Source organism: Peromyscus maniculatus, chromosome 6 (assembly GCF_049852395.1).
Source record: "Peromyscus maniculatus bairdii isolate BWxNUB_F1_BW_parent chromosome 6, HU_Pman_BW_mat_3.1, whole genome shotgun sequence".
Lineage (NCBI taxonomy): Eukaryota > Metazoa > Chordata > Mammalia > Rodentia > Cricetidae > Peromyscus > Peromyscus maniculatus.
In genome coordinates this window covers 84,284,136-84,302,361 of record NC_134857.1, presented here as the reverse complement: position 1 = coordinate 84,302,361, position 18,226 = coordinate 84,284,136, and the positions used below count along the sequence as shown (strand labels likewise).

At 40.1% G+C, this 18,226-nt stretch overlaps 1 protein-coding gene and 1 pseudogene across 2 annotated transcripts in view; one reads left to right on the top strand and one right to left on the bottom strand.

The window, feature by feature from the left end:
- The window catches only part of Rsbn1 (round spermatid basic protein 1), a 51,699-nt gene that overhangs the window by 15,937 nt on the left and 17,536 nt on the right, over positions 1-18,226 (bottom strand). The gene's annotated exons all lie outside the window — the stretch shown is intronic.
- Positions 886-8,822, top strand: LOC121830278 (large ribosomal subunit protein eL29 pseudogene; annotated as a pseudogene).

Below are 18,226 nucleotides of genomic sequence, written 5' to 3'. Positions count from 1 at the left end.
GAAGAAGCATTTGGTATTATTTGGCTTGTTATATATCAGCTGACTTCTGTTATGAAAACCGTGTGTGCCTTCATAGTTTTCCCAATTAATATTTCCCTAAAAATTGCTAACAGTGTGGACTGATCACTCTTCGGACATATATGTTCGAGGTATTTGGAGAACTTCAGGAAAGACTTCCTTCCCCCAGCCCATCCGTTTCTCACCTTTCAACACTGGAATCAGATATCTCCCTTAGCCACATTCAAGGACTAACAGAAGTAACATTCCAGACCACCACATGCTAGTCTCCTGATTTAATGTAAATTCCACAAAGAGACACCACCTAGGTCTGGTAGACTTTAAGTAATAGCTTTACACAATTTTGCTCAGACCCTCCTTTCTTACAGCCTTACTAACTTTATAGACCCCTAACTTCTTACCTAACCACTTCTTGGAATGCAGACTGAGCACATAGACTCCCTGCTAACGGGTCATTAGCACTCAGTTGACCTCCTCTTTCACCACTCCCATTTTGGATTGTAAAAGAAAGACTGGTGGTCACCGCTTGAGGAAAATTCTTACCTGCCTTTATGACCCCATAAGAATTCAAGCCTGAGCCGGGCGGTGGTGGCGCACGCCTTTAATCCCAGCACTCGGGAGGCAGAGCCAGGCGGATCTCTGTGAGTTCGAGGCCAGCCTGGTCTCCAAAGTGAGTTCCAGGAAAGGCGCAAAGCTACACAGAGAAACCCTGTCTCGAAAAACCAAAAAAAAAAAAAAAAAAAAAAAAGAATTCAAGCCTGGTGACCTGGCTCCAACAGGGGATTGCTATTGCTTGGGTTTATAACTTGATTCCTGGGGGACTTGGACGGAACGTGGAGAACTGAGAGGCAAAGAATGGAGAGGAATATGGAGGATTTTGACCAGAGAGAACATGTGGACGAGATGGAAGACGAGGAAGAGCTAGATGGGAAAGTACTAGCTGGGTAAGAATGAGATGAAAGGGGCCTAGATGAGGCAGAATTAAGATGAGAGAATTAAGCTAGAACTTAGAGGGAACAGTAGATCAATAGAGAGAAATCAGGCAAGAAAGAAGCTATGCATGAGAACAAAACTGAAGCTGTGTAAATAGGATGTTATCCCACAGGAATTAAAGCAAGTGGACTAAAGAGCTCGGTGTGCTGAGATTCTATTTCCCAAAAATTGTTCTCACCATTCATAGTTTTCTCTCTGAGCCCCTGGGAAGTATTAATATTAAGGCTGGTCCTTCTAATATTATACAAGAATAGAAACAACTTAAATTCATCAACCGATGAATGGATAAAGCAAATGCAGTGGCACAATGGAATACCATTCATCTGTAAAGAAAAGTGGAATCTGAAATCATGAAATTTGGAGGTAAATGGATAGAACTAGACCCAGACCCAGAAAGACAAGCATCTCTCTTCTTACTGCCTGAGGATCCAGATGAAGAACTCTCAACTACTTCTCCAGCACCATGAATGCCTGCATGCCGCCATGCTCCCCACCATAGTAAGAACAGAGTAAACCTCTGAAAGTATAAGCCAGACACAATTAAATACTTTCTTTTATAAGAATTGCCGTGGTCATAGTGTCTCTTCACAGCAATACAACACTGACTAAGACACATACGTATCTTCAAGTAACTGCAGAAGCCAGGAAAGTGAAAATGGATGGGGGAGGAGAGACAATAATGCACTGCGCAAAGCAGAATATAAGTGATCTGAAGGGAAAATGAAATAAGGAATGCTTTAGTTAGGGACAAGAAAGGTAAATACAGATGGAGGGAAATAGGTAAAATAACAGAAAGGATGTCTGGAAAGCCATAAGGCATTATATTATTATCTATCCACCAAAATTACATATAATACATTTCTGTGTTAACATATATAGTTTAAAATTTCCATCTGGGCTGACTATGCTCCTCCCAAGAGTCATAGACTATGAAACAAAAGGCCCAATGCCAGGCAAAACCCGAGTTGTTGGTCAGTGTTGTCCAAGAGCTCCTAAAACACTATGGGCATTGTTGTTGCCCTTGACTGCCTACCAGAGGTTGAAGAGCCCTCATTGTTGGACACCATGGACTTCAGGCATAGGACCTGGAGATTCAAGAGATACACCTTACCTGAAAGCCTCCTTCATGTTACCGGAAGACTCCGTGGAAGATTCCAAGGGAAGATTCCAAGCAACCAAAGGTCCTACCTAGCTGTGACACCTATGAACTACAAGAAGCAGTCTGGCACAATATCCCTAAGGGTGCAATAGCAGCACACATACGTTGGCAGTAACTAACTCTCCTTGGATTTAAGGCCTGCTCAACAAGAGGGAAATCATACCTCTACTGGACACCTAGCCAACTACATGGTACAGTGGAAGGATGGATCTTGGAGGAGAACTTACAACAGCCACTTTACTAAACCAACACGATTCCTAAATGCATTCTAAATGTTTGTCCTTATTCACCGAGATCAAACAGGTCTCATTTCTCATCAAGGAAATGTCTCCCTGCAACAGATGGAGAAAATTAGAGAAAACCACAACCAATTAAAATGCATAGAACATGACAGTATGGTGTTCAGTTCCAACTTACACATCTACAACCCAACTCCTACACTTAAGGCTCAGGGATCATAGCAGAAGAAGGTCTGGAAAGAACAGGAAGTTTTCTGTGACACCATGCCTCCTAGAAATGTCAGAATAGCTACATCTATGAAATATTACCAACATGGCTACCTAAATAGATCTGAATAAGGACAACACCAATAGATGGGCTAACATGGAAAGGAAAATCTCATGGGGCCTAAACCCTAGATCAGAGAACTACAGGTAACAAGAAATGCTGAGAGCAGGAAAAATAGTCTTTCCCAGGGAAAAGCCCCCCCTCATTGGTTATCCACTACCAAACAGCCAAACCTGAAATCATATACACACAAGTAACAGTATATGAATTAAGCAAGTTGAATTTATATACTTAGGAATATATATACATATATAGTTATATATAACAACGGTTAAAGAAATAGAGGCCATGGATTTAAGAGAGGGCAAAGGGGGTACTTGGGACATGTTGGATGGAGGAAAAGAGAAGAAGGGAAATTACATAATCATATTTTAATTACAGAAACTTTTTAAGTGAAAATAAAAGTAGGCCGGGGGGTGGGGGGGATGGGGGGAAGGCACATGCCTTTAATCCCAGCACTCAGGAGGCAGAGCCAGATAGATTTCTGTGAGTTCAAGGCCAGCCTGGTCTACAGAGCGAGTTCCAGGACAGGCACCAAAGCTACACAGAGAAACCCTGTCTCGAAAAAACAAAAAAAGAAAAAAGAAAAGAAAAGTAGTCATATCTCGTTTTTATTTAAGGTTTAAGATAAATTACAAATAGAGGTAGATATTAAGAATTAGAGTCTAGAGAGATGAATCAGTGGTTAAGAGTACCAACTGCTCTTCCAGAGGACCCATATTTGATTCCTAGCATGTACACAGAAGCTTACAACTCTCTGTAATGGGGATGTGACACCCATTTCTGGCCTCTACAAGCAACACATGGTGCACAAACACACATTATTAGAAAGTCTAATTGACAGTTAATAGGACTTGAAAAAATATAGAGAAACAAAGGTCCAAAACACTAAAGGGGGAAAGGAACGTTTGAGGAAAGACCAGTAAATAAACTGTCAAAGAGCTGGGCTGTAAATGTATATATAGGTCCAGCCAGAAAAACAGCTGATTGGAGCCTGCATGGGACAGAAGGAGGCCCTCTCCATGTGGGAGACAGTTGTATAGTTTGATCTGTCTGAAGGGCCCCTGGCAGTGGGACCCGGATCTACCCCCAGTGCATGAGCTGGCTTTCTGGAGCCCATTACCTGGGGTCAGACACCTTGCTCAGCCTTGATGCAGGGAAGAGGGGCTTGGTCCTGCCTCAACTTGATATACCAAGCTTTGTTCACTCCCCATGGGAAGCCTTACCCTTTTGGAGGAGTAGATGGGGGGAGGGGAAGGACGGGAAGAGGGATGGGAGGGGAAACTGTGGTTTGTAAAAACGAATAAAAAATTAAGAAAAGAAAAAAAGGGGTTGGGGATTTAGCTCAGTGGTAGAGCGCTTGCCTAGCAAGTGCAAGGCCCTGGGTTCGGTCCTCAGCTCCAGAAAAAAAGAAAAAAGAAAGAAAAAAGAAAAGAAAAGAAAAGAAAAGAAAAGAAAAGAAAAGAAAAGAAAAGAAAAGAAAAGAAAAGAAAAGAAAAGAAAAGAAAAGAAAAACAGCTGAGTCAGGAGGGCCATACAGAGAAAGGGGAGAGAAGAAAGCAGCTAAGCTGCAGCAGAAGACAACTACAATAACCTAAGAATAACATTTCAAAACAGTCAAGAAAAATCACCCAGAACACATCTTTACTAAAGACTTGGTTGAAGAAGTTAACAAATGGTTGATAAGGAAGAAAGCCTAAGCTGTTAACATAGACCAGACATTGGCAAACTCCAACCCACAGACCTAACCCAGGACTGCCAAGTTGGACTGGAGAACATCCTACCCATTCATATCTACTAATCCACAATGGCAGAACCAAGCAGTAAGTACTTCAGATAGGAGTGGATACTATACAGTCCTTTGTATTAAAAGTCTATACACCCCAGTTTAGATAGAGGCAGTATGGTCCTAAAATACTATGCAGTCCTTCTGGGTGAGGACTGCACAACTTTAGTCCCAGCACTAGGGAAACAGAGGCAGGTGAATCTCTGAATTTGAGGCTAGCCTGGTCTACAGAGTGAGTTCCAGGGCTACATAGTGAAATCCTGTCGAGGATAAAAAAAAAAAAAAAGTAAAGAAGAGAAGGAGAAACAGGAAAGAAAAATTTACCTACCCTTTGCATCTGTAGTTCCTGTTCTAGTGGGAACCTATGAAATTTAGATCAACAGCTCTGGATCCTGTGTAGAACTGGACTAGGCCCTCTGCATAGCGAGACAGTTGTAGCTTGATCTGCTTAAGCGGCCCCCTGGCAGTAGGATCAAAATCCATCCCTGGTGTATAAGCAGGCTTTTTAGAGCCCCACTACTTATAGGGGAACACCTCAAACAGCCTTGAGGCAGGGGGAGGGGCTTGGACCTGCCTCTACTAAGTGTATCTCCCCTTGGAAGGCCTTCCCTTCTTGTAGGAGGGAATGGGAGGTGGGTTGGGAGGCAGAGGCTGGAGGGGTGAGAGGAGGGAAGAGCGGTGTAGATGTAGCCAACCGTCTTATTAAATAAGAAACACAGAACCAATGTAAAAGAGAAAGCCAAGAGGTCAGAGCTCAGAGCTAAAATCTTACCCTTCCTCCTGCAGTGGTCCTAGCTCTCCGAAAGAGACCTACTTCCTGTGTGTATGTCTTTAAATAGTCGTTCTGTTCTGCCTTCTCATTGGTTGTAAACCCAAACACATGACTGCCTCATCACTGCCTGTAACTACAGCCCTCCAGGTCTTAAAGGCATATGTCTCCAATGCTGGCTGTATCCCTGAACACACAGAGATCTATGGGATTAAAGGCATGCGCCACCACCGCCAAGCTCTTTCTATGGCTCTAATAGCTCTGACCCCCGGGCAACTTTATTTATTAACATACAATTAAAATCACACTTCAGTACAAATAGAATACCACCATACCATCTTTGTCTGGTATGTAAAATGACTTAAAAAATTCTTAATTAAAATAAATACATAAAATATAAAAATTTACCTAGCCCACTTTAAAGCACTCACATGAGAAATGAGGCAGTGTGTTTAAATATAAACTCTGTATCATTCACTGCAGTGTATCTATAATACAACACGTCTCACATAAATACTTGTTGAATTTATATATGCTAAGGCTAGAAACAGAGTAATCAACCATTATACTCTAGCAAAAAAAAAGAGAGAGAAAAGAGCTGTTGATCAACACTGTTGCTTGCATTAAAATTTCTAATAAATGCAATTTTTGTTAGTTATTTAAATAATTAGTAACACAAGTCAGACTATGAACAGCATTTATAAGCACAGTCAACATGCACCAACTGTGTGAATCTGATGCCAAACAAGCAAACCTAATTATTCCCAAGTATTCTGTATTTCTTCTTTTTAGTGAGAATTTCCTGGGCATATGGCCAGTGAGCTAGGCTCCCTGGCAGTTAAGTATACCCTGTGATTAAGTTATAGCCAATAGGACACAAGTTAGAAGTACAATTTTCATAAGGAACCATCTTGTCTTTCACTTCCTCTTTCTTTGCTAGCAGAACCCTGGGTGATAATATAGAGCCAGACACATCCAAGCATATAATAAGGAAGGAATGGCCAAACTTTAAGACAGAAAGAACTAGGATCCTGGATAAAGTGAAACAGTGTTGCTAAACTCCAGATTGTCATAGAAGAAAACTTCCTTTCCTAGCCACCAATCTGGATTCTCTTTGTTATGGTAATTTTAGTTGCATAAATGAAAATGGCGTATTATATAGCCTGACCTGTACTTAAGAAAAAAAGTCTACCACTACACTACAGCCAAAAGAGAATAATCATGGTGATTTTTTGCAAACCATACAAGTGAGAGAAGTACAACTTAAAGTATATTTTAAAATATTAATAAAAGATTAAAGGAGAACACAACAGTCTTCAAATACTTTGAGTCTAAAGGTTTGTCCCTCAAAAAGTGCTAAACGCTCAGTCTTAGTGTGGTGATGCTGGGCTATAGTGGAACTTAGTGGAGATAATTAGAACAATGGAACATCACCTTGAAGAATACCATAGTCACAGAAAGTTGACAGACAGGACACAGAAAGTTCCTAAGAGACCGATAAAAGTGAGCTGGCACCTCTTCTGAATCCCTCTGCCACATGACCACTGACCATACTCACCTAGAACAGAGCCAGACATATGCCAGTGACATTGCTGTTGAATACCTAGTATATTGAACGAAAAATAAACCTTTTGTCTTTATAATGTACCTGGACTTTACTAGCTTATAATAGCAACAAAAAATAGACTAAGAATTTTAGCACAAGGGAGTAGATTTATATAATCTTAAACAAAGAGTAAGAATTATAAATTTATATTATATGTCAGGGACTGCCCTCAACACAGACATAGCAAACCTATTCCTGACTCCTTTTATAGTCTAGTAGGGAAAGACATAAACTAATCTAAAATACTTAATTCAAACTGTAAGGTCTTCAGAATAGAAAATGGGACACTATGATAGAGTATGGAATCTCAATCCAGAGTATAAAATGTCCCTCAAGGTAACATTAAGCTAAAATATGAGAATAAGTTTAGAAAGAGTCAAAAATATATTAAGAACTACTCTCTCCAAGGTGTATGTGTGTGTATGTGTGTGTGTGTATCAACAGGCATAGTGGTTCTCACCTTTAATCCTAGCACTTGCAAGGCAAGAGGCAGGCAAATCTGTGAGTTCAAGGCCATCATGGTCTACAGAGTAAAGTCCAGGACAGCCAGGGATACAGAGAGAAACCCTGGCAAAAACAAAACAAACCAACCAACAAACAAACAAAAAAAAAATTGGTAACCCATTAGGTCTGAAGGAAGAGGAAGCTCCCAGCTTGCCTCTGTCTTTGTTTAGAGTTGGGAGTCTTACTGTATGTCCAGGCTGACCTCCAATTCTAGAGCTCAAGACCCTACCTCAAGCGCCCACACAGAACTATAGTGCGTGTCTTCACGGAAAACCATGCTTGTCAGGTTGCTTGGTTTTTGTGGGGTTTGTGTTTTTGTTGTTGTTGTTGTTTTGAGACAGGGCTTCTCTGTGAAATAGTACTGGCTGTCCTGGAACTCACTCTGTAGGCCTCTAACTTACAGAGATCCACCTGCCTCTGCCTCCCTAGTGCTGGGATTAAAGACATGTACCACTACCACTCAGCTAATGCTTGTCAGTTTTTAAAGCATGGACTCATATAACTCACATGATGTATTTGAAGACCACCTTGAACTTCTGGTCCTCCTGCCTCCACCTTCTAGTACTGGGATTGCAGGTATATGCTACCATACCTAGTTAACAGTGCTGAGATCCAATCCAGGGCTTTGCATGCTAGGCAAGCCTTCTACCACATGGGTTTACATCCTCAAACTCCCATATTTGCCCTTTTGTTTCTATTTTTTTTTTTTTTTTAGTGTTCGGAGAAGGGAACGGGGACACCACCAATTAGGAGGATTCTATAATATTCCGAGTAAGAAACCGCTCAAGAGGTGAACTGATGCTCTTTCTCTTCCGGTCCCAGGCGCTTTGGGAGCCGCCGGTTACCATTCGGACGTGGCCAAGTCCAAGAACCATGCCACACACAACCAATCGCGAAAACCGCACAGAAATGGCATCAAGAAACCCTGGTGACAAAGATACAAATCTCTTAAGGGGGTCGACCCCAAGTTCCTGAGGAACATGCGCTTTGCCAAGAAGCACAACAAGAAAGGCCTGAAGAAGATGCAGGCCAACAATGCAAAGGCAGTGAGTGCGCATGCAGAGGCCACCAAGGCCCTGGTGAAGCCCAAGGCGGTGAAGCCCAAGATGTCAAAGGGCCTCAGCCACAAGCTCAGCCATCTTGCTTTCATCGCTCACCCCAAGATCGGGAAGCGGATTAGAAGCTACATGGCCAAGGGTGGTAGGCTCAGCCAACCAAAGCCCAAGGTTCAAACCAATGCAGAGGCCTCAGCTCCAGCTCAGGCTCCCAAAAGGTGCCCAGGCCCCTGTGAAGGCCCCATAGAAAAGGTTTCTGTCTGCCAATGTGAAGACAGATAGACTGGTGTGACAAACGTACACACTGTTTGCAGATGATCAGGACCCCATGCTGTTTTTACAAATAAACTTGAGGCAGGATCTGTTTTAAAAAAAGGTGAACTGATCTTAGATGGGGTTGAGAGAAAAGCAATATAGAAAAAACCAAGGAGATTAAACTATCAGACTTAGAAAAAGACTAGACCTGACAGAAAACAGGAAAAAGTATCAAGGATTACTACCAATTTGTATCCTTTGCAACCAGATAGAAGGCTCACTCTTGTAGAAGGGAAGTTTGGGTGGGAAGATGGTATCTTCTGTCTTGGACACCATGAACTTGAAGCATGGGACAGGTTGGGTAAACACCCTCAAGGTGTGCAGGTTCTGAATTCTCAGAATCTGTGAATGTCAACTGATTATAAAGTATGACTAAATAAGGACACTGAGATGGATTATCCAAGTAGACACCAGCGGTAATTGCAAGCATCCTTCTCAGACTGAGGCAGAGGAGATGGGACTAGAAAGGAAAATCACCTCCCCTCTCTTCCACAGTCAGCTCCAAGAGTCCTAAGAGAGTGCTGTAAGATATTCTAACTCCCTGGCCAAAAAATGTAATGGTTCTTAGCTAAAGAAATTAAAAGTCCCAGAGAAAACCCCTGATAACTGGAGCTTTGCTCAGAATGCTATGACTCCTTACTGAGTCACACACAGACTGGCAAGTCCCTCTTATGTGACTGCAGTTTCACGGTAACTCGTGTTTACATATGAACAGAACACCAGATCACTCTGAAAGAAAGCCTGTAATAGAAACAGAACATTAAGACAAACAGAATTTGTAGTAAGAAAGCATAAGAGAAAATGTGATTAATTTAATAATTAAAAGAACTTCAACAGAGGAATAAGAGAGGGCATTACACTCATGATAGAATAACAGAAAGCTATTTTAAAAGCAACAGCAAACAAAAACAAACCTTCTCAAACCATTTTAGCTAAAATTTATCTACAATACAAAAAGAAAACTATATAAAAAAGGAAAAAAATTAGAGGACCAACCTGAGCCCAAGAGATTAAAAACAGCCACAGCAATATAACAAGTCCCCACTCAAAAAAGGAAATTATCTGGGCGTGGGTGGGCTTGGGTGGTGTGCACCTTTAATCCCAGCACTTGGGAGGCAGAGACAGGAGGATCTGGTTGGTCTACAGAGTGAGTTCCAGGACAGCCTCCAAAGCTACACAGAGAAACCCTGTCTCAGAGGGGAAAAAAAGGAAATTAAAGCTAAGAAGATGCTCCAAGAATAAAGACACTTGCCACCAGGCCTAATGGGCTAAGTTCAAGGCCCAGGACCCACATGATAGAAGGAAAAAATTCTGACTCCCTAAGTTGTCCTCTGACCTCCACATATACGTGCCATATATGTGTTTATGTGTGTAACCAATGTAATAAAAATGTTTTAAAAAATTAAATAAATTAAATCATCAATTGGGAGAGCTAACAAACAATAAAAACTTCAGCAAAACAAGTGCAATGAAGGCTGAGGGAAGGAAATGAACTCGGAGTGAAAGCTGGCAGCGCTGCTCAGCAGTAGAACGCTTGCCTAGCATACCTAAGAGTCGGCATTCGATCCCCAGCAGAAAAGAGTGAATGGGGGGTGAAGAGGGAGAAGGGAAAAGAAAGAAGAGGAGGAGAGGTAAATGGGAGTGGGGAGTTAAGGAAGGGGGAAGGGGAGGAAGGAAAAAGAAAAGAAGTAATAGAAAATGTACTCAAATGGAGTAATATATTTCCATATAGAAATGGCAGAGGGAACAGAGTTCAACTGCACTGATACAGTTTCATTTCTTGGGTTACATATGAATCCAGCTGCTTGTGACTTATTTATATTCCTTTATATGCTTGATACATTTCATAGTGCTTAAAAAATTCATCTCAAAGCATATTACCCTTAATATTCTCAATTTTTATAAGAAATGTTGAAAACTTCAAATTTAGAGGGAAGATAATAGGAATAGAAAAGCCTCAAAAGGAACAGAAATAACGACAACATTGGATTCCTCAACAGCAACACTTCCTGGAACAGTGCCTTTACAAACTGAAGAAAATCACCTCTAATCTAGAACTCCATACCGATCTCAACTACCAACCAAATGGCATAGAACAAAGACTTCCTACGTGTCAGGTCTTATTTGAATCCCAACTGCAGTTGAAAAAAATCTTAGAAAAGAAAAATGTAAGTAGAAATCCCAGGATATACATGTGAATAGACATTTAATTCCTACAACACAGAAACATTCTAACACAGTAAATGCCCAAGAACAAGAGAATTGTAACATTCGATGCCTTTAACACAGAGAGGCTGACAATGAGTGAACTAGAGTTTTAAGCATATTCTTATATAATGTTGTTGAACCAAAACTAGGATTCTAAGAAGGTATGTGATATAGTAGTAAAAGTTACAAGTTATTTTATATTCATGCTGTGGTGAATGCTCTGTTTCTCTCTTGCCTAACGTGACCTACCCAGAATCTATGGTAAACCTCTGAACCTATTGCATGTTTAGGGTGGTATATCAAAATCAGGCCTTTTGTCTAAAGAAATGAGGATTATCAGAGGCTATTTTTTTCCTCACTGGTTACCAAAAACTCAAGGTCAGGCTCCCAGAACCAGAATGATAGTCATGATGATATAAATGATGATATAAACTGGACATGAGTCAGACAAGAGTCACCAGGGGAACTACCAGTATAAACAAGTGTCTAAGGTGATAAACACTGGGCCATCTACTAGATTAAAAATATACCATGAAAAGCAGAGTGTGACCACCCACCCATCTCTCTCTCCTCTCTCCTCTCTCTCTTTCCTCTCTCCTCTCTCCTCTCTCTCCTCTCTCCTCTCTCTCCTCTCTCCCTCTCTCTCTCCTCTCTCTCTCTCTCTCTCTCTCTCTCTCTCTCCTTCTACAGATGATCAAGGTTGCTAGTCACTCTGGTACTAGAACCTAAATTTAACTGCAGATTCTCAAAATATACATCATAGCAAAGTAGGGATTAGTGAAAATTATAAACTACAAATTCAAGACAAAGATTTGCTTTTAGGAAAAGAAAAATTTGTCTTTTTAAGGATACATACAAAGCAGCAATTCGTTTACATAACTTATCCCCTTTTCATATAAAATGGAGGAAGCGAAGGCTGGAGAAGTGGGGATGGCTTATTATTACTGAAGATCCCGAGCAAATGGATAGTTTCTGTTTGGAATGACGGAAAAATCTCTGGAAACGGACAGTGCTGATTATATAACATTCCAAATGTAATAATTTCACAGAATCACAGACTTTAAATGGCCAAAATGGCAAAGCTTATATTATGTATATTTAAATCAAAACAACAGGGGCTCAAGAAATAGGCGAGTTAATGGAGTGCTTGCCTAGCATGCATGAAATCCTAGGCTCGGCCTGTCCTAGCATTCAGAAAGTAGACAGAAGGGTAAGAAGTTCAAGGTCATCTCCAGCTACATAGGGAGTTGAAGGCCAGTCTGTGAAGCATGAGACCCTGTCTCAAATAACAAATACAAAGAGAAGCAGGCTGAGGGTCAGAATCCAGAACACAAACAGGCAAAACAGTTAATGCAGAATGCAAGTATCTTCTCTGAGAGACTGAGAAGGGAAGAGGGACTGAGAGATGACTCAGTCCATACAGTGTTTGCTACACAAGAACAAGTACCTGACCTCAGAGCCCCAAAACTTTGTAATCCCAGTGCTGGCAAGGAGACAGGTGACTCCTAGAGTTAGTTCACTGGCTGCCCAGTCTAGCAAAATTAGTGAGCGCCTAGGTTCAGTGAGAGATCTCGCCTCAAAAATAAGACAGAGAATGACTGAGGAACACACGTGATGTTGACTTCTGACCTACACACACATGTTCAAGCACACACACACACACACAGACACACACACAGACATACACACACACACACACACACACACACACACACACACACACACCCTACATAACTAACAACGTCAAATTTTCAGTCTTGAAGAACAGGCAATAGGCAAATAGGCTGACTTTCCTAAGCAATGCTGCAGGTCTTCACAAAACCTTATAAAGAGATAAAGTCCCAAGTTACCAACCCAGAAAGATATTTTAGAATAATTTTGTACAATATAGATGTTAGACAAGATATGTCTCAGTTAAGATGTTATGAAATTCTAAGATTATACCTACAGAGCAAATGAAAAGAATTACAATATTAGAGCAAATGAAAAGAATTACAATATGGTAGGTAATATGTGATATAAAACAATGCCTCTTAAATTCCCTTGATTACAGACACTGAACCATTTGGGGCACTAATCTCAGACTTACTCCAGATCTAATGAATAGGAATCTCCAAAAGAATCTGAGAGGATGACATTTTCAATGAAAGCAAAAAACAAGCTGAGTTCTATCACTTCCCAAAGTATATTACAGCAGAGCGGGTAGAGGAGAAGCATGTCAGGAGTGTTGCAAGCAGGTTAAGGAAAGAGAACTGAGCAGAACAAAATAAAGCTGCCATGAAAGCAGAACCGCATAATGGCAAGAGGGAAAACCCCACCTTGGTAAAATCAGGAGAAGGCTGTGGAATTAACCATGCTTAGCAGGCACTCAAAGAACCTGGCATGTTTGTAATAGTCACAAAATATTAACCAATTACCTCTCAATGTACACACTGCTCTACATCAACATACATATGGTTCTTTAGGTTAGAAACTCAACACTGAAGTTATCCTATACCATTTCTGAAAATTAAAGAAATCCCACTGTGCCTCCAATACACACAACTTCTAAAACCATCCACTAAGACTCAGAAGAACACCAAGCTTGAAATGTACCATACTGAAAACCCTGTGTATAGGAGGGATGCACTGTCCACAGAACTTGTACTTCAGGGAGAAGCCTATTTAAGCTGATTGTTTAAAAAACAGAAAGAAAGAAAAAAAAAGCCAGTAATCTTCCTAACCTTGTGACCTATGAGTAGAAAAACATTCTTTAAAACATCCCATGGAGACAAGCAGACAAGGAGAATTCTGGGAAGAGGAGGGCTGAGTCAGGAGATGCTGCTAGCCGTCGCCATGAGAAGCAAGATGTAAAGATACTTGTAAGCCACAAGCCACATATCTGTATAGATTTAGAGAAATGGGTTAATTTAAGGTATAAGAGATAGCTAGCAAGGAGCCTGTCATGGCCATAGTTTAAAAATAAAAAACCAAAAATAAATAAATAAAATCCCATGGGCAAGCACTGAGTGGGTCCAAGTGAGTCTACTACAAGCTGTACTGAGAACGAGAGGAAATAATCAGAGCTGCTGCTATGCATGCGTTTTATTTTCGAAAGGCAGCAACTTCAAATATTTACTTTTCCCTTTTATACAGTGCACTAGTGCTTAGAGCTCTTCAAGGGTTTAGCTGTTTCCCAATTAAATACCATTTTACTAATTCCACTGTTCATCACAATTATCAACGTTAAAAAATGTCAATATATTAATCAAAGGTTAGGGAGCTAATAAGCCTTACCCTAACCCATGATAGGGAAATAATTTCTTTGTTATTCTCTAAAACAAGACATTAAAGTTGGATAATCCAATCCTACAAAATAGTACTATTTTTTAGAATACTACTACTATAAAAGTAACATTTGCCAGTACTGCTACCCAAACGAAGTTTAAAAGGTATGGTCTTACTCAGGCCAATGACACAGTAAAAAACATGTCTAACTACTTTTTTTTTTTTTTAAGTATGCCCTTCAGTGAGATTTTCAATCGTTAAGTACAGAAATTCTTTGAGGAAAAAAAAATACCAGAACTTAAAATATGAACATTTGCCTTGCAAAATATACATCCATTATCCTTCTTCATATATGCCCTTCAACCATTAGTTGTTATAAAGTGAGCCAGCTCGGTGGCGTTTAAGCCAATTTTCATTTTAACCTCACTATACTGTTAGTTTGTCACCGTTTTCATGTGCAGGTCATAGATTTTAAGGCCTGTGACCTCTAGAGTGTTAGAAATGTAGGCTATACTGGGATGGCTCAGAGGTTAAAAGCACTGGCTGCCCTTCCAGAGGACCTGGGTTCTGTTCCCAGCACCCACATGGCAGCTCTGACCATCTTTAACACCAGTTCTATGTTATTTCTCCATTAACTGATCTAAAGATTCCATAAACATTCAAACATTTTTGGTCCAAATTTATACTTAGCCAATAACCAATTAAAAATTAGAAATTGAGTATTCCTAAAGAATTTTAAAAACATCTTATTGTCTTAATAAATGCATGTTCTTTTAGAAATTCAAATTCACAAAGCTAGCCTTTAGCAGTTCCTAGGAGCTAAGTAATCAAACAAGGATCAGCTTGGAGTTCCAACTGACATAATGAATTTACCTCCTGGAGTGTTAAAATATTTGAGGATTATAAAATGTTCAAAAACAACCTATACATGGATCCTAGCTTGACCCAACACAATAATTTAAAAACATAAAAGAAATAGAAGCTCTAACTTTACTTACACAAAACAAGCCTACAGTTTATTTCATGAGCTCAAGTTCTGAGGGGAGAAAAAAGAGGTGCCTGTGTTAAGCTAAAGATTCTAAAAGGCTAACTGACTATTAAGAATCCTGTGACTGTGGCGATCTGGAATGAGGAGGATTCCCAAACTACCTTGGGATATCTTGAGCCTACTTATGGTAGCTATTTATTGTCCACCTCTGTTTAACCTACCATCCTTAACCTTTATTAAGAAAATCCTTCCTGGAATGTGCTGTTTATGTTAACAACTCCTCCTGCTAGAGAACAAAATTTTCAAGCAGAGCTTAGTGAGTCCTCATGTGCACAAAATCATCTGAGGAATCTTCAGACATGCAGATTTTGATTTGGAAAATCTCAGTAAAAGCAAGAGCATACGTTTCTAACAAGCACTGTGGTGATGCCAAAAACACTCAAGCACATTTTGATAGCAAGATTCTAAAGAAAAGCTATAATTTAAAATACTTAAAATCCACCACCACCATCACCACCACCTCCCCAGTGTTTTGCAAAGTACTGTCTTGAAATGTTTCCAATTAAATTCGTAACTCATCCACCTAACACTTTTCCATCTTTATCTTACTTGACCCATCATACACTGTATCATGTTTTAAAGATCTTTTTATGTGTGTCTGTGAGTGCATGTGCACATGTGCAGTGTGTATGCCTCTTCATTAGCAAAGGCTGGAAGAGGGCATCAGATCTCTGAGCTGAAGTTACAAGTGTTTACAAGACCCTTGGCTAGTTAAATGGGAATTAGGATCCAAACTCCAGGCCTCATGACTGCATAGCAAGTGTTTATAACTACTGAGCCATCTTACCTGCACTATGTTATAATTTTTAATCACTCCACTACCGTTAAAATCTAGGAAATCCATCTAGTCTGTCTTCCTTTTTTGGTCTCTTCCCAAATTCTCACACTTACATGAAGGTATATTAGACCTTACCTTCACCTCTTCCTCATTCTACTACCATCTCTGGTTTGCCTACATGTTAATTAATCCAAGACCTGCATTTCCCAACCTTAGATCTGCATATGAAGCTACTAAGAAATCTTTCTAAATATAAGCTCAAATGTACACCTCCAATTCAAAATATCTCCAAGAGCTGGAGCCTACAAGCTCCACAGAAGAGCACCTGCCAACACACACAAAGTCCTGGTTTCAATTTCCAGCACTAAAGATGGGGTGGAGGTTAGGAGTACATCAAAAGATCTCTTAAATACCACAGCACCCCTGTTGCAGAATATTTGTTTACACTGTGAAGATGTGTCTGTCAAGGCGCCTTCTGATTGGTTTAATAAAGAGCTGAATGACCAATAGCTAGGCAGAAAGGGATTAGGAGGGACTTCCAAGGACAGAGAGTTCTTTGGGAAGAAGAAATGGGGAGACTCCAGGAGACACAGAGAGGAAACAGGAGGTGCAAAATGGAAGAGAGGTAATGACATGTGATAAAATGTAGATTACTAAAATGGGTTAATTTAAGTTAAATGAGCTAGTTAGGAACAATCCTAAGCTATAGGCGGAGCTTTCATAACTAATAAGAAGTCTCTGCGTCATTATTTGGGAACTGAATAGCAGGCCAGAAATAGTTACACACCTTAACCCTCACCAGACACCAGCTTTTTCAACCCCATATTAACTTTCCATATCACTATAATCTTCCTATTTCTCTAAGCCACATCTTAAAACTAGCACTCTTTCACTAAACCTAGTTAAGTTCCATTTAATAATTTCTCAAATCTCATTCTTTTCTCCAAAACTGCTATCAGTTTGGACAATGGACTTTTCTCTCTAGTTACTATAGTAACCTAATCAGTTTTCTTGCTTCCAAACTCACTTTCTTCCTCATTTTCCTTCTCTACCTTACCCTTTAGTCTTTCCAAGTATAATTAGTTGTACTGCCCCTATTAAAAGTCACTAATAATACCCACTACCTTTAGAAAAAGATTTTTAGTCTATCACATAAAGCTCTTCACACTTCTGACCACCCCTCAGTCTTATTCTCTCTCCCTCCCTCTTTGCTCACTCTAGCCACCCTTAACGATCAGAACGCCCTTTTGCTTCATCAAGCTGTTTGCAGCTGCCTGGATGTGGCACATTCTCAAGACTATTTATCTGCATAGGCTAAAATTCCTTTTGATTAAGAATGGCTATACAAAGTTAATACTGATCGGCTTTTGAGAGCCTCCTTAAGCACAGCATGCCTTAAAATGCCTTCTAAAATCACCCAAACTCTGCTCCCTCAATAACAGGTTCCCCCATGCACACCTCTATTCTTCTTAAACTGTTTTGTAATTGCTACTTTACTCATTTCCCTACTAGGCTAAACTTACCAGTTAGTCCTTTTAAGAATGGAGTGTCCAAGGGCTGGAGAGATGGTTCAGTGATTAAGAACACTGACTGTTCTTCCAGTGGATCTGGGTTCAATTCCCAGCAACCACATGGCAGCTTATAACTGTCTGTAACTCTACCTCCAGGGGACCCGACACCCTCACACAGACATACATGCAGGCAAAACACCAATGAACATAAAATAAAAATAAATAAATTATTTTAAAAAAAAAGAATAGAGTGTCCAGTACCTGGTAGGTGTTCAATAAAAGCTGAAACCTATCTTGAAATACTGTCATGGACAATTATTATAGTTACAAGTTTAAACTATGAACATACACACACACACACACACACACACACACAATTATGGTTACAAGTTTAAACTATGAACATACACACACACACACACACACACACACACACACACACACACACACACGAAACAAACAAAAAGAAACCCCAATTTTTATTTGGCTTTATTTATCGTTTAAGAGAAGTTCCTAAGACTACAAAACACAGATTTCCAAAAATCCCAAATGTTCAATTAATTCCCATAATCTAAGCATATTTGTTTAAAGAATATTAAAAACAAAGCTTCACCTACTTTAAGCTGAGACACAACTTCATAA